We start from the raw sequence: 20,649 nt of genomic DNA, 5'->3' as shown, positions 1-20,649 counted from the left end.
TGAAGGGTTGGAACTCGGGAGATGATTTTGATCTGCTGGCTCTGGGTGGGGTGGGGTCATGCTCCCTCGGAAGGAACAAGTATGCAGTCTGGGGGTGCTCCTGGATCCAAACCTCTCCCTGGTGTCCCAGGCTGCGGGAGAAAATTTGTCAAGTAAAATTCCAGTGCCAGGACCCATTCTTGTGTTATGCTGCTGAGGACAAGAGAAGCAAAAAACACATGGGAGGAGCTCATAAATGAGCATGCCTCTCAAAAACATGTGTTATATTACCTAGATCCTGCATACAGAATATTCATTATATTCTTCAGGATAATTTTAGTTATTCCCCCCACCACACACACAGAGAGAGAGAGAGAGAGAGAGAGAGAGAGAGAGAGAGAGAGAGCAGTTCAAATACAGAGTGCCTTTGAGGTGTTCTGCAGTGACAGTTTAAACCAGGGATTCTCAAACTTGGGTCCTCAGGTGTTATTGGACTTCAACTCCCATAATCCCCAGCCTCAGTGGCCTTTGGTTGGGGATTATGGGAGTTGAAGTCCAATAACACCTGAGGACCCAAGTTTGAGAATCACTGGTTTAAACAATATATCCATGCAACTTTCAAGACCTTCCCTTATTGCTTTTGTATTGTCTCTGTGTTGAAACCTGGCATTCAAACAGGCTGGAAAGTAATATAAAGGTACATGAATTGTCCTTCTGTCACTGGTGGATAGCATTCATTATGTTGGCCATGGTCCTTCTGTCGCTCAGGGTTGTTGAATGGCTTTAATGAAGGAACAAAAGTAAGATAATATGATGCACAGCCCTCAGTTGTCCAAAGGAAGTCTGCAGGGCTGCAAGAAGCTGTCAATGTCCCTGTGCTGAAGGCTTCTTTCCACTGTGGTGTGGACCAGATATTAAGTGGGAGAGATCTGCATCTCTCCCTGACCTCATTTTGGAGTGAGGGGAGAGATGCACAATTTGCTTCCTGCTCTGTGACTGGTCTGCTACAGAAAAGAGCCTTCAGTGCAGGGACTCTGAGGGCTTCTTGTAGACTCTGAGGGCTTCTTGGGGGTGGGGGTGAGATGTCGATTTTGTACTGGTGCCAACAACAAAAAACTTTAGCCTTGGATTAGCCAAAGTTAGAAGAGTTTAACTGAAGTACAGGGAATTTGTGGAACTGTCCAATGTGCTGAAACTAAGGCTATTTGTTTATTACACTTGAGAGTATGCCTGTTGAACTGTGTAATTCCGCATTCAGAACAAATAAATAACTATTCATTTAAGGAACTGAGTAATCTACAGCTTCTTTAAATTACAATGGAAGAAAATGCTGCAGGATAAAAGCAAGGGGGGATAAGATAATATATCTAATAGAGAAATATTGGCAGGGCAGCTGCTATAATTTTCTAAGAAAAATGTTGAAGAAAATATGCTTATCAGGGAGAGTATACATAAAATCCACAGGCAAATGAATGTCAATAGCAAAACAGTTACTGCAGCACAACAGTTACTAATAAGCAAAACAGTTACTGCTGAAAGTCTGTCAATGAAATCATATGGTGGTTACAATAAAAGGCGTAGTAATCTCATTCTTTTTGCTAGGTAAACTGCTTTGAAAACCTTTTGCTGGAAAGAAGTATAACAGCTTTTCCTTTGAAATGTATATCAGTGCCGATAACCAACAGGGTATTGTGTCCCCACACTGAATTTTGTGAAATTTTTGCTTTCTGTGAAATGGCGAGGTGAGTAATTTTTATGGTTTTATAGCTACTGTTAAATAATTGCTAGTGTTTTTGATATATTGTTCCTCATTTTTATTACTTGTACACAGTGCTGGTGCGGTCTTAGGATGAAGGGTGCAATAAACATGCAATTAATTACTAAATTAGTTTGGATTGAAGCAAAAGGATGCTGCAAATACAGCCTCCCTGTGGTAAGTGATTTCCCTGCCATTTGTAGAATGACTTATTGATGAATTGGTGCCAAGATGCCATTGATGTGAGAAGGGGTATAAAGCATCCAAACTTGATAGTGATGGTTTTGATTTATTTTATTTATTGTTAAATTTTAATACTGCCTTTCATTAAAACAATCTCAAGGCAGTTAACGCTACATATAATTCCATATCTTATGGTCAGAATAAGGGTCACTTCTCATGGGGTCCATTTTGGGGGGGTATCTCTGTGACAGTTACTGCTCTCCAACACTTGTGCTGCTCTCACAGTATGAAGAGACCTCCTTTGTGTCTCCGGGTTTCACTGAGTCATTTTTTTCATTGAGTCATTTTCATTGAGCCAAGTTTCATTGTGTCTCCTGGTTTCATTGATTCTTTGAAGAAATCTGGGTATCCTTTGGTCTATAGTATACTCCTGCCATGCGTACTTCTGCAGTAAGCATGAGGGAAAGGATTCTTGTGGGATTAAGGAGCTCAACTATACATGTGTTCCCAGCATTTGGGGGAGGGAGGCTGTTGGACAAGCAAAGTGTACTGAGATCCACAAAAGTCTCCCCACCCATTTGGTGGACACAATAAGTCAAAGAGAAACAACCTTGAGAGGCAACATGCAGCTCATGAAGCCATCTACTCTATCTTGGCAATTCCACAACTCATGCTGACATCATTGATGTGAATAATTTGGCATATGTGAGTACTCCAAAATGAAGATCATAGGGATAGGCACACGGAACTGGAGGGGGGTGCTTGAAGGCAAGGAGGCGTACCTTTAAGGGTGAGGGAGGGTGCCCTTACCCCTCCCACCAGATTTCTCTTGCCAGTGCTCCATTAAAAAAGTGTCCATTGGGGTGGCAGCATACCTCCCTGCCACCCTGTGTCCTCTTCAACTGGAAGTAACAGGAAGTACCTGGAGCACGTTGCGCTCGCTTGCACGCTCATTGGGCGGGCAGGCATGAGAGTGAGCATGGTATGTATGTGCACACACCCAGCATGGGCATGTGCACCGGGTACTTCCTGTTACTTCTGGGCGAAGAAGACATGAGGCGGCAGGGAAGTCTGCCTAAAATGGAATGCCGGCAGGGGAAACATGGAGGGAGGGGTAAGGGCACCCTCCCCCGCCCTTAAAAGGAATCTCCCCCTGTCTTCAAACCAGCCGAACAGCCAGTCGTTCGAACCTTAAAAGGACCTCCAAAGAGGTTCATGCACATCCCTAAAAGCTAATGGCTGTCAGCAAGGAGGTGATAAGGAAGGCTTTTATTTTAGCTAATCCCTCTGTGCTTCTGCCTCAGATGAATCACCGCAAAGCCAACACTTACAGTTAACAAATAGCTGGTTCCACAGCACTTCCCTATTTATCCACACTTTAAATACTTAAGTGACAGTGTTGCACAGTCTGGTTCCCAGATAATCAATGTTACTTATTGAAGTACTCACCTTTGCCGACCAAGCCAATGTATCAGGCAATACAAGAGCCTCTTTTCATAAGTGTTTCCACTCTGCTTAGCTGATGTGGATACTTTCTTCCTTCAGTCCAAATGTCAATCTTTCTTCTCCCTCATTTTCTCATTACTGATAACTCTGTTGTCCCGATCATCATGTCTTTATTCCATATATATTGAATACCCTTTTATTTAGACACAAGTCAAAATTGGAGGAAATAAGGATAAGGTGAACCATTAAAGCCTGCTGCCCGTCTGAGAGAACATTGCTTCCAATATATCCAGCTGAAAGGATGTAAATGGACTTCATTTCAAAGCACTACGTATAGTTACAGAAAAAGACGCAGATTACAATAGCTAGCCCAAATGATAGGAAATTGCTTCTAAATTGTACTAGGGAGCAAGCAGTTATATTGGTAGATTATGATGAAAAGCGAGTTACAGCAGGAACAGCTTTGTTATTGGTATATAAGGTGCATTGTGGAATGCCTGTCCAGCACTTACCAAAGCAATAGATACTGCTGCTTTCCAAATACTTCAGAACAAAGGAATACAAGAACCATGTTTTTGTAAGAAGAGCCATAATTGCTCTGGCTTAATCCATCAAACTTAGCTTCCTGTTTCCAACAAAGTGTTGTTTCGTTTTATTGGTCTGGGTTTCTTGCATGATTAGTTTTTAACTGTATTGATGTTAGCAACTTTGCATATCTTTTCATGAATGGAAAAGTGGGATATGGGTATTTTACCAACTGGTGATCCAAGTTACACTGCTTCTAAATGTGGAGGTTCCATTTATCTGTTGTGGATTAGAGCAATTGAGGGACCAATGGGACCACCATATGTCTAGTCCTATGAAAAAGCCATTTAGTCTGGTGGTCATTACATCTTGTGGCAGTGAATTCCATAGTTTGGAATTTTTTTATTTTTTTATTGTTAAATTTATATACCGCCTTTCATTAAAAAACAATCCCAAGGATGTTTACAACAAAATTCAAAAACAAGATTGTAAAAAAGACAAAATTAAAATATTAAGCTAAGTCTGATTAAAAATTTAAAACACAAGCATAAAAACAGTACAAAATACAAAGAGCAGCAGCAGAGACAATCATATAAAAGCCTGGGTAAAAAGCCAGGATTTAACATGCTTTCTAAAAGCTGTGATGGAGACCGAGGAGCAAATAGGCACCAGGAGAGCATTCCAAAGACTGGGGGTAGAAACACAGAAGGCCCTGTCCCGCCTGCATGACAACCAAGCCTCCCAGAGCACCCAGAGCAGAGCCCCCTCAGGTGACTTCATCAAGCAGGCAGCAACTCTTTGGAGCAGGCGGTCCCTCAGGTGTCCTGGGCCCAAACCAGTAGGACCTTTAAAGGTCAAAACCAGCACCTTGAATTGGACCCGGAAACAAGCTGGTAGCCAGTGCAGCTTTTTCAAAATGGGTGTGATGTGCTCCCACCGGGCAGCTCCAGATAAAACCCTAGCTGTCGCATTTTGCACTAGCTGCAGTTTCCAGATAGTCTTCAAGGGCAGCCCCACATAGACTGCATTACAGTAATCCAGCTGTGATGTGACTAAGGCATGGGTAACTTTGGCCATATCTGCCTTCTTGAGAAAGGGACACAGCTGGCACACTAGCCAAAGCCATGAAAAGGCACCCCTGGCCACCGCCTCCACCTGAGCTTCCAAAAGCAGAGCCGGGTACAGTAACACCCCCAAGCTGCATACTTGCTCCATCAAGGGGAGTGCAACCCCATCCAGAACCGGTAAAATCTCCTCATCTTGATTGGCTCTCCTATTGACCAACATTACCTCCGTCTTGCCCGGATTCAATTTCAGTTTATTAGCCTACATCCAACCCATCACAGCCTCCAGGCCCCAATTCAAGACATCCACTGCCTCCCTAGGATCAGGTGACAAGGTGACAAGGAGAGAAAGAGCTGAGTGTCATCTGCATATTGCTGACAACTCAGTCCAAGTCCCCGGATGACCTCTCCCAGTGGTTTCATGTAGATGTTAAACAGTATGAGGGACCAGAGCGAACCTTGCGGGACCCAACAGGCCAATGAGCACGGAGTCGAGCAGTAGTCCCCCAACACGACCTTCTGGACCCTCCCCCCAAGAAAGGACCAGAATGCAGTACCTCCGATACCCATATTCAAGAGGTGGCCCAGAAGGATACCATGGTCGATGATATTGAATGCCGCCAAGAAGTCCAGCAGAACCAACAGGGACGCACTCCCCCTGTCTAGTTCCTGGTGTAGGTCATCCACTAGAGTGACCAAGGCAGTCTCAGTCCCATACCTGGGGCAGAAGCCAGATCAAAAAGGGTCCAGATAATCCATATCATCCAAGACCTTCTGCAGCTGGGACGCCATCACACACTCTATCACCTTGCCCCAAAAGGGCAGGTTAGAGACGGTCTATAGTTGTCAAGGTTGGAGAAATCAAAGGAGGGATTTTTAATAATGGTCTTACCATAGCCTCCTTAAGGCACGATGGCATCATTCCCTTCCTTAATGAGGCATTAATAATCACCTCCAACAATCTACCTGTCCCCACCCTGTCAGCCTTTATTAGCCATGAGGAACAAGGGTCAAGAGCACACGATATCTCCCGCACACTGCCCAGGATCTTGTCCACATCCTCAGGCTGCACCAACTGAAAAGAATCCAACACAATAGGACCAGAAGGTGCCAGAGGCATGTCTGCCAGAACTGCCTAAACTCTGGAGTCCAAATCAGCACAGATGCAGGCAACTTTATCTGCAAAGTGACAGGCAAACTGATCACAGTGGGCTGTAGATGATTCCCCCCTCCCCATTACCTGGGGGGATGTGTGCAGCAATGTCTTTGCTACACAAAACAGCTCCACTGGTCTTGTTACTGCCCAGGCCTGGTTTATATACTAAATATGCTCATTAGCTAGCATATAAAAATTAGGCCTGTCTCATAGTGTCACCAAGTGACCAAGTTCTTTTATATAGTGACCATGTAGGATCTGGGCGCAAGGAAGAAAGGAGATCAAACCACTCCTAAATTGATTCAATGGGCTTTATTGAGTATAAAAGAGTAACAACATAATCTAGCAGAAAGCAGAACACTCTATCAATATTACTAACAGTATTTTAAACAGAACATCCTAGCCAGCACCAATATTCAACGTGTTCCTAACTAACATATGTGTGTGTATTAAATCTTCCTAGAGCCTAATACAATTCAGATATAGATGGAAAAAGGGGGGTGTAAGGAAAGCTGAGGGCTGGCATGGTTTGAGGGGGAGATCAGGAATTAGTAGAGGAAAAAGGGGGGAGGAGAAGGAGGGGAAAAGATGGAGGGGCCCAAGGCTTGTAAGGAGCAGCATATTACCAGGACCAGAGATTTGAGAGCGGTGGATCTCTTCAGCTGAAGGAGCGAGGCTTCTTGGCTGGAGACAGGAGCGTTTGCAGTTGCTCAGATCACGGCTGAGAGCCAGAGCACCATGGCTGGGGAAGTCTTGACTTCTCACTGCGCAGTAGAAGTCACAGACAGCTCCTGTCCATGGACAGAGTTCCTGCTGTTGCCCCGCGGCTTAGCAGCAAACTCTGGGATCCTTGTGAACAGCTCTTGCTGTAGGCAAAAGATTGCCCGTAGGCACAAGACTGCTTGTAGGCAACAGACTGCCCATCTGTCATGTCCAGAGACTCCTTCTTATAGTGGTTTCATCCTTTGATGTCCATTTGAGTCTTCTGGATCACAAAAGGCGTCTATTCCTGCTATCCTCTGAATATTGTCTTTTAATTACCAAAATTAGCTCAAGATATTTGATCAGTCCAGAGAAATCTTAATCTCATCTTCTGTTAGCTGCTATCTTGAGGAGGGGAAATTGCCCAAAGCAAATCTGCATCTCTGAGTTGCAAATGGGCCCCAGATGTGCTAGCCTGGTCCCAAAAGGTGTTAAAAGCCAGGAGTTAGTGAGAGAGTTAGTTCTATTTGTGTGAGACAGCAGTTACATTATTTCTTGTGTACCTCTATCTAGTGTGTATTTATAACAAAAGAATATTCAAAGTAACATCAAAAAGGGGCACATGTGTGAGGTGAGTTAATCAACACATTTGACTAAGGCAGAAGCATCCTGTCAGTGAGGTAAGGGGATTACTGGACAGCAGGTTAATTTCAGCAGTGTGAGACTGGTAATTAAGCCTGACCCATTGTGTCTCAGTGAGTTTCCACAAACACTGATAAACAATGCTAGATTACCCCTGCCTCTACACATCATTTACCAAGCATTACCCAGGCAGATCTGGGTATCATGTTCACCTCAAGTTCAGGCATTTAATTGAACTCTTAATATAAAATGAAATCAGACACAGGCCTACATTCCATATACTTCTGGGCTGGTACCTCTAAGTCTAAGGTTGGGGCGCTCATAACAGTCTGCACTGAGCAGATGCAATGGAGGCAGAGAAAAAGCATTTATTCGCCACCCCAACCGCCATGGAGCAGTCTCTAAAATGGGCTCTAGTCTGTGTTTGGTCGGATTCGTCATGACTCTTCCTCCAGCGTCGTTCCAGCCATCGCCCGATTTGTTTCATCGCCCTAAGCTCCAAGGAAAACCAAGGAGCCGAACGGGCTCCACCAAGCCAGAGAGGGCATTTAGAAGCAAGTGTCAACAGGCCGGGTCTTCTCTCCATTCCAGAGATCAACCAGGGCTTTGACAGGGTCACCAGCTCTGGACACTGGAAACTCCCTGAGGGCCATCTGGAATCCAAGCATATCCATAAGCCTCCAGGGGTGGACCATTCTAATCGGTCCACCACCCCTGCAGAGGGCAGATGGAGCAGTCAAACTAAACCCCACCAGATCTGTCCTCCCCCACCTCCAGATCATTTATTCCCCGGTCGGCGAAAACCAGAGTATGTCCTGCCATGTGGGCAGGGTCTGATACCAATTGAGACACGCCCATGGTTTCCATGGAGGCCATGAAATCCTGAGCCGCACCTACTAGGGGGGCCTCAGCATGGACATTGAAATCCCCTAAAACAATAAGCTTGGGGGAACCCAAGACCACCTCCGAGACCCCCCTACCCCGCCGCCAGCTCAGGTAGGGAGACTGAAGTGCAGCAGGGTGTTCAGTACACCAGCAGAATCCCCAGCCTATCTCAGAGGCCCACCCTCAAGGACAGACACTCGAAATTCTGAGATTACCTGAATGGGCACCTGGAAATGGGAAAGGTCCCTTGATAGATGACTGCAATGCCCCCTCCCCAACCCTGCAGGTGGGGCTGCTACATGATCAGGAAAACCTGGAGGACAGAGCTGAGAAAGACCAATCCCACCCAACTCATCCAACCGTCACACATACCAGGTCAGCATGCTCATCCACAATCAAATCGTGGATGAGAGATCTTTTAGCGTTGACTGACCTGGCATTCAGCAGCAGTACTCTAATCCTTGAGGGAGTGTTCTCAGAGCTCCCTGGGGTCAGAGAACTGGGATAAGAGCTGGAAAAAGGAGGTCTCAATTGCCTGGACCATTTCTCCCTGTAACAGCCTGCCCATCTCCCACCACCATACCTCCCTCTGCCTGCTACCTGTGATATTGCTGCCCCAACTCCATCCCCACTTTTCTACAACATTAACAACAGTGTTAATGCCCACCCAAGCTGTTCCCTTCCTTCCCTCTCTCCAAGCCCTTGGGCCAGCCTGCCATTTATAGCAGCAGCAACAACAGCATCCCCAGAGGAGATGACACACACCCGGAGAAAGGTGGGGGCAGAGGCAAAAGCAACAGAGTCAATGCCCCAGCAAAAGCTGTTCCAGAATTCAAGTATAAAATACAAAACAAGTTTGAAGAACTTGATTTCTTCCCTATATCAACTGCTAATGCTGCTTTCCCACAGCCATGCCTGCACAGTTTAGTGGGATTGTGCCTGACCTCAATGGGCGAGACACATATGACCAGCATCTTGATAGAGATGAGCATGTGACTGTGCTCGGCCAGTCAGAGGGAGGGTCAGACCGGCTCTTAAGGGCCGGACTTGCCTCTTTCCTGCACATTTTCTCTGCAGAGTGGCAGCAAAAAGATGCCTGTGGAGGTCTCCCTGATTGGGCCAGGAGGCCTTGATGAATGTAGGGAGTAGGGGGCTTGACTGGGGCTGGCATCAGCCTGGTGGGGGAGGTGCCACAGCAGAGCACCATTGGTGCAGCTGTGCCGAGACATGCAGCCTTGGCTGTTGGGGGCGGGGGACATGTGTAGCCTACCTGGTTATGGCCTGTATTGCCACATGGTTTCAGCCTTTAGGTGAATCATGCACAGGGGCAATTGTTGGTGAGTGGGGGTCACTGGCGGTACAGGTGGGCTGCCTTTGGCCCTGGTGGGAGGGTGTGGGGTAGTGACACTGCACTTGTGTGGTTCCCCCCTCATCTGCATTCTTTTCATTGTAAGACTTCTTTTCATTATCAAATTATTCACACACACACACACACACACACACACACACGCGTCAGCACCCATATGGCCCGGGCCCAGCAGTGAGATTTGGGGGGGACTTGGTAGGCTTTAGTGGTAGAATGACGTCTAAGAAAGGAGTAGCTAAAAGGAAGAGGAAGGGGAAGGCCCTTGCCCCAAAATGTCCTGCACCTCAGCAGCCAGTGCCTAAGTCCTCATCTTCCTCCAAGGATGAGGGCCAGTTAGTCATGGTCCATATTTTATCCCACCAGTGGTGAAGGCTCCAAGGAGAGCACAGGAAAGGGTTAAAAAAAATTGGAATGCAGGCTAATAGACAGTAGCAATTATTATAGTCCATGGAGCAGCTGCTAGATGCACTGGAGAAAGGTGGTGCCCCAAAAGATGTGCCAGCAGAGCCAGCCAAGCCTGATGTTGCTTCCCAGCCAAATGCACCGAATGTGGATGCTAGTCCTTCTGGTGATTATGACTGGGAGACAGGTTACCTCCCATGGACTGGGCATATAGGTTGCATTCGGGGGAGATCCCTGCTTAGCCAAAGTATCCCAGATGCCCAATGCCCACCTGACCAAGAAGCCTGAGGGCTCACTCAGAAGAGTAACAAATCAGTGTATAATCAACAGTCCCCGGTAATATATATGTATTGCTGGACACTTCCTCTTCAGACTGTTGGCTGGGATGTCAAATGTTACATAGGAATATAGGAAGCTGCCTTATACCAAGTCAGGTCATTGGTCCATCTATCGCAGTACTTTCTACAGGGACTGGTAATAGCTCTCCACAGCTTCAGGCAGGAGTTTCTCCCAGCCCAACCTGGGAATGCCAGAGAGTGAACCTGGGACATTCAGATGCTTTCCCACTGATCTATGGCCCCATCTCCTAAAGGGAATATCTTACAGCAGTTGCATGTAGTATCCCATCCAAATGCAAACCAAAGCAAACCCTGCTTAGCAAAGGGGGAAATTCACATGTACTCTCCTTGCCAAGACCAGCCCTCCTTCCTCCACTTCCAAAATGAACAACTCAGATGAAACTGCTGGTCTTGCCATTTTCTCTCAGTGATGCTCAAGAGCTAATTACGATCAAGATTCATATGGCTCCCTCCCTGGTGGCACCGCGCCACCTCTGGATGTTTTTTATTCAGGCAGGGATTGGGCCTGCATACTGCTTAGTTTTTTTCTGGCACTTTGCTTTCTGTTGCAATTTGTTTTCATTGTAAGTTTATTTGCCACTTCTTTTGTTTGCTTCTTAATTTGTTTTGACTGTAGTCCTTAAATTTTAATTTACATTCGCCACCTTGAGTGATTCGGATCTGGACTAGAAAGGCAGGATACACATATTCCTAAAATTGATAGATTCATAAATCAGGACGAAACAGAAGAAGTTTAGTGAAATAGACCAGAGTATTCAGCAGAGGTATAGAGGCGAGCATTCTGCCCTGTCCATTCATAAAACTCTCTGTATGCCATTATAATGAATATATTCCCAACATCTAAGAAGCTGAGCTTATTAATAAAGGCAATTTCTTACTGAAAGTTCTATACAGGCAAATGACAAATGTGCATATTCAGAGTGAGCGTCCCCATGGAAACCATAATTCAGCCATCCCGCATACATATATTATGGAACAAGTTTATGCAAAGGGAATGAGATACGGTTTGAGTGGGAGCTATAACTTTGATTTCACAGACTAGGGTGTGTGTTAAATGTCAGCCATAACTTTGCATTAATATATTTTGTATTTCATTTATTATATTTTCAAAATAGCATGCCACATTCTCACAGAATGAAGGAATCCACTGTTATATTTACACACAAGAGGGTAATAAATTAACTTCCTGCAGTAGCCTTAAATGTGAGTTTTCTGACTTGAATGTGTATAAAGATGGGAGGCAGTGCATGTCATATCTTTTCAGCAAGGGTGGCATTCATCTGCTGGACATCTGAGCCAGTGGGGTGGGGAATGTACTTTCCCCCACTTTTAACCTACTGCAATGAAATTGAGTCCAATACTCAGTCATGACTACAGTGAAAATCAAGAGACAAAATTCAGCCTTGAGCAATTAGCTCAAGCAAAACTTAGCAACCAGCAGGGGAGGGCTGGCTGTGCTTGTGGCCCATACAAAAAACACAAAAAAAACCCCAAGGAGATGGAGGTGTAAATCTGGCCTAGTTGGTAACTGGACTATACAACTTCAGAATGACCGTGCAACTTCAGAATCATAATGTGAGCTGAGGGCTCACATTATGAAACACAAAATATTCCCTGCATGCAGAAAACTAACCTTCAGGGAGAAAGCTAGGCTAGAACCCTTCTTCCTAACAACTAGTTTTCTATATGGGGGAGTGGGGCGGTTTGTACCATGAAACATTCAGCCAAGTGTGCCCTCACCTGTAATATAAAGTGCTGCAGCACAGATACAGATTTCCCACCTCGCAAGAACTAGGTCCTACTTCATGAATGATCGCCAATCTCTGGAGACACTGCTTGAGGCTTCTAAAGTCCTGAACTGGTCTGCTTCCTTCCACGTTATACTGTAACTCAGTGGGGTTGGGGTCTTATCACTATTTCTGAATGTGAGGCTTAATACTAGAATTGTGGTGATGGAGGTGAAGCTTGGAAGTATCTTCATGACCTGCAGAAGTAGATAGTAGTGATCATAGTCAGCTAAGGAGCTCATGTACCTATGCAGATAATAATAAAAAAAACAACCCTGCAGATGTTGAGCCAGGTCTCACGATTAGTGAGACCAGGTTGTGCAGCTAAGCAGGGAGAGCGGGCTAAGCGGGCTACTCACTATAAAAAAACCTGGGTTTGCGAAGTGCGAAGTGTATTTATCAGCGATGGATAGTTATCAGCCAGTCTTCAATCTCCCTTGGTTGGTCAAGGTGATTGAGAGAGTGGTGGCCGACCAGCTCCAGGAAGTTTTGTTGGAAACTGATTATCTAGACCCATTTCAAACTGGCTTTAGAGCTGGATATGGGGTTGAGACAGCCTTGGTTTGATTACCTTTATGAGAATCGACAGAGGGAGTGTGACTCTGCTGGTTCTTTTGTATCTCTCGGCAGCATTCAATATCATCGACCATGGTATCCTTCTGGATCAGCTGGGGGAGTTGGGGATAGGAGGCACTCCTTTGCAGTGGTTCTACTCCTACCGTTCGGGTAGATTCCAGATGGTGGAGCTTGTTGATAGCTGCTCCTCAAAACGGGAGCTGTTATATGGAGTCCCCCAGAGCTCCATTCTGTCACCAGTGCTTTTTAATATCTACATGAAACTGCTGCATGAGGTCATCAGGAGATTTGGTGCTGGATGTTATCAGTATGCTGATGATACCCAAATCTACTTCTCTTTTTCATTTTCATCATCAGGAAATGGCATTCATTCCCTAAATGCCTGCCTACAGGCAGTAATGGGCTGGGTGAGGGATAACAAATTGAAACTGACTCCAAGAAAGACTGAGGTGCTCATTGTAGGGGCTCAGAATCCGAAGGATGATTTAGATCTACCTACGCTGGATGTGGTTGCACTCCGTCAGGAGGAGCCAGGTGCACAGTTTGGGAGTGCTCCTGGACCCAGGCCTCACCCTGGTATCTCAGTTGGTCCAGGAGTGCTTTCTATCAGCTTTGGCTGATTCGAAAGCTGCAGCCATCCCTTGAAGAGGACAACCTCAAAACGTGGTGCATCAGCTGGTAACCTCCAGGTCTGACTACTGCAATGCACTCTACGTGGGACTGCCTTTGTAGATAGTTTGGAAACTTCATTTAGTTCAAAATGTGGCAGCCAGGCTGGTCTCTGGGGCAACTTGGAGAGACCATATTATGCCCATTTTGAAACAGCTGCACTGGCTGCCCATATGTTTCCAGGTAAAATACAAAGTGCTGGTTATTACCTTTAAAGCCCTGAACGGCTTAGGTCCGAGTTATCTTAGAGAGTGCCTTCTTCGGTACTATTCATCTGAGGAGGTCTGTCTTCAGTTGCCACCAACACGTCTGGTGGCAACTCAGAGGCGGGCCTTCTCTGTGACTGCTCCTGGGCTGTGGAATGCACTCCAAAATCTGTAATCTGAGGTCATTATTGGCCTTCAGGAGAGCCCTTAAGACCTATCTGTTTGGCCTGGCCTTCCAAGGTCTTTAAACTGTTTTTAAACCGTTAAAACAGTTTTAATTTTTTTAATAATGGTTTACGTTGTTTTACAGTTTTCAATTTTAACAGTTAATTTATTTTAGTTTTTTAAAATGTAAACTGCCCTGAGCCATTTTTGGAAGGGCAGTATAGAAATCAAATCAAATCAAATTAAATCAATCAAACAAACAAACAAATAAATAAATAAAGAAATAAAATACTTCCTCCAGCTACTTCAAAACTTTCATCAGGCATTAACCACACAGTTTCAAGCATGTCTTCATAAGGGTTATAAACCTGATCTTTAAAAAATGATTTATTTTTTAGGAAGGTGACAAATATACCGTGTAATATGCATTACATGTGTATTGCAACATAAAGTTTGCAAAGCTGCACAAGTGTGCCCTTGTGAAAGTGCAAAATTGTGCAAATGCAGTTGTGCAACAAATTATTTCCAGTGTCCATACTGCCACACAATGGACTCTATTTGCACAACTTTTGCAGTTGCACAAGGGTGTACTTTGAACCTTGCTAATTGGACAAATAGCCATGATATGGGGAGGGCATAGACAGCCCATGTTCAGGCTGCCTGTCCTCCCCAAAACCTGGCGGCGGCTGCACGGTGCTCCTTCTCTCCCACCATGTGCAGGGAGCAGCGGCAGCCTTCCTGACAGAGCAGCCCAAGGTAGGCTGCCCTGCCCCTGCTGCTCAACTGGCTGCTTTTCATGCAAGGCGGCCATTTGAGTGGTCCACATGGCAGCCGAGTGCTGAGCTGACCATTCAGCTGGCTTCTGGGCATGTGAGGTGGCCAGCTGAGTGGCGGAGACAGGGTCGTCCACCCACGGCTGCTCCCTCAGGGATTAACACCATACACACAGTGGGAGAGAAGGGGCGTCGTCTGGTGGGCTACCGCAGGTGCACAGCACAGCAAGCATGGTGGCCTCAGAGAGAATGGGTGGCTGCCCCAGCAGCAGCTGTGCATGGGTTCTTTGAACCCGTGCACACACAATTACAGCTCGACCCCTGGCAAAGAGGCACCTTGTAAAGTGATGATTCTCTTACATTTAGCAGGAGGAGAGCAACTGTCCTTATCCAACCCCAGCACAGCTTCCCTCCAGTAATTGTTGCTGGTGTGTCTCCCTTGGATATCTTATTAGATTGTGAGCTCTTGTGGCACAGGAAACCATCTTTCTTTTCTTTCTTTCTTTCTTTCTTTCTTTCTTTCTTTCTTTCTTTCTTTCTTTCTTTCTTTCTTTCTTTCTGTGTAAACCACATTGTAAACTTCTGTTGAAAAGCAATCTATAAAGAGGAGAAGTTGGAGGAGGCAGAGTTGTAGTAGTTGCGTATTATGCAAACTGAATTCTACAGCCAAACCACATTCAATGTGACATATGAAACCATTTACTCCTCAGTAAACTCAGCATCTATACTAGTTAGAGGGCATGGGACCCTTAAAATGAGAATCCTTATTTCTAACGATGCAGAACAGGCTTGGTGGATGCACTGTTTAATGTTCGGGTAACAGTCTGCTATCCTTCCTTCTAGAATTTGCCTTGCCCTTTCAGTCCAGCTTAAGTCCTGGGTTGGATCAGCTTGTGATTAACCCAGGGCATGCTAAAAAGAGAAATGGACGTCTCAAACATCACAGGATCTACTGAATTAGTCTTGGATAGACCTTTTTGTTGTTGTTCCTAAACAGTTGAATGGAGTGCCTCTGACTGAAACCCGTTCCTTGACATCTATATAGATGTTATGCCACGTTTCTACTATCACCCACATTTACTTTTCAGACAATTTAGAAAAAGTTTTATGTAAACTCAGCCTCCAAACTGAATTAATATGAATGCCACAGCGAAAGCTTATCTGTTAATTACCTTCTGATATTCTCCTTTTTTCTGAAAGTCTCCTTTTTATTTTTTTAAAAGGTGTCATTTGCAATTCATATAGATTTTCTGATTCCCTTCGTTGTCAAGTAATTTAATCAGCATGTTTGCATTTCTGTAGGAATTTATTAAGATGTTCTGCAATGTATGCAGAAGCCTTCCCAGTAATATATGAAAATTACTGTGTGTGCTGCTTTAAAATGGTGGCCTTCGGATAATGCAATGTAAGCAGTTTTGCAAATTGCTCTTTATGCCCTGATACATACAAGAATGCCCCCCAGTTACAAGCTGTTGACTTACAATTTTGGGATAAGAAATGTTTTTACATGGATAGTAGCTAATGTGAGCTTTAAAACTGATGGGTATACCACAATAATTTGTTGTCCAGTTTTATAACAATTGCCAACAGATGTAAGCATCCCCAGTTTTGCGGATAATTCCATCTTTATTGGTTAAGCTTGCATATTCACCAACCTCTTTTTTTCTTTCACGTTCAAAAGTGAGCCCTCATATCTGAGAACCAAGACATATGGGGATGAGACCATAGCTCAGTGCTAGAGCATCTGCTTTGCATCTGGTTTAATCCCTAGCCTCGCCCGGTAGGGCTGAGATATACTCCTGACTGAAAACTGAAACTGACTCCTGCCTGAACTTATTTCCAGTCAGTGTATTTTATTCATTATTTATTTTATTTATAAGCAGCCCTTGCAAAGGGGAATCAGGGTGGTTTACATCAGTAGTGTAGACAATGCTGAATTAGAAGGACCAATGGTCTGACTCAGGAATCTGATATTAGGCAGATTCCTGTGTTCCGGTTGTCACTGCGCCACTTGGCCTTTTCCTCCACCTCTTGCCACCATCTGGCTTATTCACCATCTTGCCCATCTTCCTCTCCCACCTGGGTGGTCTCCATACTGCGAGCTCTACTACAGTTGGAGGTAATGTAAAATGCTTTGACTTGGCAGGATCATATTCAAAACGTAAATAAAGGGTGGAAGCCGTTCATTGCATAGTTCATGGTACTGCTGTGGCTGTTCATACTGCCACTCATAAAGGTAAAAGGTAAAGTGTGTCATCAAGTTGATTCCGACTCCTGGTGCCCACAGAGCCCTGTGGTTGTCTTTGGTAGAATACAGGAGGGGTTTACCATTGCCTCCTCCTGCGCAGGATGAGATGATGCCTTTCAGCATCTTCCTATATTGCTGCTACCTGATATAGTACCAGTGGGAAGTCAAACCAGCAACCTTCTGTTAGTTAGTCAAGCATTTCCCTGCTGCGCCACCAATGACATTTTTCCCCCAGTAGGGACTGTTTGTATTGTTTGTAAGATGTGCCCTCTGTGCCCTCCTATTGCCCCATTTTGGGCCAATAGAGTTGCAGAGGAGGCAAGAGATGATGACCTGATGAGGCTTTTTAAAAAAACAACACACACACCTTTTTTTCTTGGTGGCTTTGCACAAAGCCACCTGCAAGCGGAGCACTCTTTTCTAGCTTGCACAAACTTACAGTAACTATTCCTTGCCATGGCTGACAACTAGTTTTTTGAACTAATTAAAAAATTCACTGGCAGAGGTTGAAAGAGGAAAGGAAGAACAGAAAGAAACATAATCACAGAAATATAAAAAGAAATATAATCACAATGGGTTTAACATTAACAGAGGAGGGAGAGGAGCGAAAAGCAAATAAAAAGGAAATTGCACCAGTGAAACATTGCACAAGAGCACCCAGGAATTTTTTTGTTTTGGTTTTTTTGTTAAAGGATCATTTCAAAAGCTGGGAGGAGATTAAGATATTGAAACGCTGAATGAATCCTCCACATTACACTGCAGAAACAGCAGGACAGCCCTCCTACAACAAGAAAATACAGCTATTTTTTTAGAACGCACATGCAAAGTTGTAACACTAAAACCTAAAGATAAAACCCGAAAGAAGGCTTCAGATGTGCAAATAGCACCTTGCTGTCATTGCATGCATGACGGTGTCAACACAGAGTTAGTACGGATGCACACTTTTAGCAGATACGTAGCAAAACAATTATAACGTAATCTGGAAAGCACACTGCAGTATTAAGCAGGACTCTGGTTTTTCTCAACAGTCATAGCAAGCAGATGGCAGGATCAACTGGGACTTCAACTAAGGAATCTCCGGGTCAGCATTCTGGTACCACTTAAAGTGAGATATCACACACTAAGACTACAGAGGAGAAGAAGAAGGAAGGGGTATGGAGATCCCAGGTCACAGCAAGGATTTCTCCCTCCAAAGGTCCCACTTGGCTGGGTCAGGCGATAAATGCTTGGAGGCCAGAGCCTTTCACAGCTAATTTCTGGCCTTACCTATGTGGCTTCCTAATCTTGTCCTTGGTGCCTCTGTTTGTCAGCCTGTTTGTTGCTCCTCTTTCTCACTATCCATTATCCAGTTTGCCAGCTTTTGTATCTGCCCACTGCTACTAAGTTCTAACCTTCTGAAAATCCTTCTGTTGGCCTTCACAGCACTTGACTATACTTCTGGACTAATTCTTTTGTAGACCTTCCCAGTGCTCCATCACACTCTCTTGCAGCTGTGGAATGTCTCTGCCTTGCAGTCTGGCAACCTTACCAAATCTTAAGTACTATGTGACATTTTGCCGCAGACCTCAATATGCAGTTTTAAACAGCCCATAAAAGGGAAAAGATTAACACTGAGTGATAGAGGGAGAGTGAAGCTTGTGGGCTGTGGAAAAAAACACCTACTGATTTAATTTCTATGGTCAGCATGAATTGAGTCAAGAACTAAGAAAATATTTTCACAAATTTTTGTATTGATTTTATTACTTGGATTTACCTTAGATTTGTCTTTTAAGGCCAAGGTTATCCAGAAGTCAGACAAATAGTAAATAAATTTCAGATGCGGTTAAAAAAAACCCACCCACATAATAAATATGTCAGGCAAGCTCTATTGGTAGCAATATTGAGAGTGAATCCATTTCTCTCAGAGTTGCAACAATATTAATTGTTTATTGCATTGCAAACAGGAGCTGCTGTAAAGGGTTAGGTATCCAACAAAAGCACATCTGTATTATTGATTTATTTTATGAAGTAGCAGTAACAATGTGAAAGAGAACACCAGAGAGACAAACTGACTATGAATCATGTAGTATATGAAAAGGATGGAAGAAGACTGCTATGAGCCATAGGCAAAGGGGGAGAATGATGTATGATTTGAAAGGCCTGTACTGATTCAGATGGATACTGCTACGACTGTATTATTACTTCTACTACCCATAATAATAACAACATGGCATTATATACTATATTTCAAGTGCTCAAAACACTTCACATACATCAGCTTACTAATTCTTAAACATCCCTAAAAGGTAGGCCAATACTATTATCCTCATATTGTAAACGGATCTCAGAGAAATAACAAATTGCCTATTGAGTTAACAACTGAGATGAAATAAAAAGTGGACTTTTCCTGGCTCACAGCTCATTCTCTTCACTACTGCTCAGCACCTATGACAAAAGAGTCATCATCAGAGATCAAACGTCACAGGCAGGATTTTCATCTCATCTCAGGTTACCTGAATGTTTCAGAACTGTACTTGAGAATGGACTTTTTAAAAAAAAAGGCACAACAATACATTGGCCTGGTTTGGACGTATAGTTTAACTGCAGTTAAAGTTAACATTATTGTAACAGCAGTACGCTCAAACGCGGAAAACCCAGGTTAAGCCTAAATTGTCAATTCCAGTCTGCCCCAACTAACTCCAATTTGAACCTGACATTTTCCCCATGGTTTGCTGCCAATAACTGTGGTTATGCCTCCAAAGCCTTTAGCCCAAACCCTGACCCATCCCTAACCGCAGTTAAGTGCCCATTTCCTAACTCCAGTCATAGAGGTGGTGGCGCAGACCTGCCCCAGGATTCGGCTGCTCTAGACTTTCAGCACGTCTCGCTGGCAGCTGTTCAGAAAACCAGCCCCAGCCCTCCTGTCAGCCAAGCAGCTAGGGAGTGGTCAGGCTGCATAGACACCGAAAATCCCATCCTGGACCGGCCAGCTTATCAAGCCACTCGCCCACTCGGGGCCAGCAGCCATGGATGTCCACAAGCACAAGCACCCCCAACTGGAAGCACAAGCAGGGCACTCCATCATGGTGCCGGGAGGGGGAAGCCCAAAGGCAGACCCAAGCAGGGAAGCTGGAAGAGCCAAGTTCTATTTTTCACACAGAAAGGGTGGCCTGGGGTGGGATGATCTGTTGTCATAGTCTTCCTCATGAGAAGAACCATCTGTTGGGCACTAGGGTGTACTGTGTCTGTACAAGAATGCAATATCTGTCCATCATCTCACGGAACGCTCTCTCACGAAAGGGGCAGACTAGAGGGAGTGAGGGAGGATGCTCCATGCAGGAAAGTTGTGGGGATGGGAACGCAGGCAAGTGCTTTCCTGGTCTCAGCAACTGCCACCAAGCTGCTGTCAAACCCTGCACCCTGCCAACCCACATGCCAATATTGGGATGTACACAGTAGAGGCTGGCCCCAGTGGCCAAGGCATCCATTCCTGGGTGGCTTGAACATGGGGCTCTCTTCTCCTGGGAATCATCGTGCCTCCATATCTACATATGCTGCAATGCTGGTCATGGCCTGGGAGTTTTGAACAGCTGGAAGGACCCTGCAGGCCACTGCGCACACCCTCCCTGCAAATGGCTTGTGTGGGGGTGCTATTGGTGGAGTCTGAAAGGCAGACCCCCACAAGGTATCTCATAGCAGCCAAGTTCTCCTTTTCTCCACATAAGGGTGGGGAGGGGGCCCCCTGCCCCTTCCCTTGTGGAGGGCAGATGCCCACAGAGAC

The 20,649-nt window shown here is 45.0% G+C and overlaps 1 long non-coding RNA gene across 1 annotated transcript; it reads left to right on the top strand.

Moving 5' to 3' along the window:
• Positions 1-1,388: 1,388 nt before the first annotated feature.
• Positions 1,389-19,274, top strand: LOC128351938 (uncharacterized). The gene is made up of 3 exons (XR_008320124.1): positions 1,389-1,721; positions 1,811-1,912; positions 17,918-19,274. It is a non-coding gene; the product is annotated as an uncharacterized LOC128351938 (long non-coding RNA).
• Positions 19,275-20,649: the final 1,375 nt, after the last annotated feature.

This window comes from Hemicordylus capensis, chromosome 3, assembly GCF_027244095.1.
Source record: "Hemicordylus capensis ecotype Gifberg chromosome 3, rHemCap1.1.pri, whole genome shotgun sequence".
NCBI classification, from domain to species: Eukaryota; Metazoa; Chordata; class Lepidosauria; order Squamata; family Cordylidae; genus Hemicordylus; species Hemicordylus capensis.
This window is presented reverse-complemented; position numbering and strand designations above follow the sequence as displayed.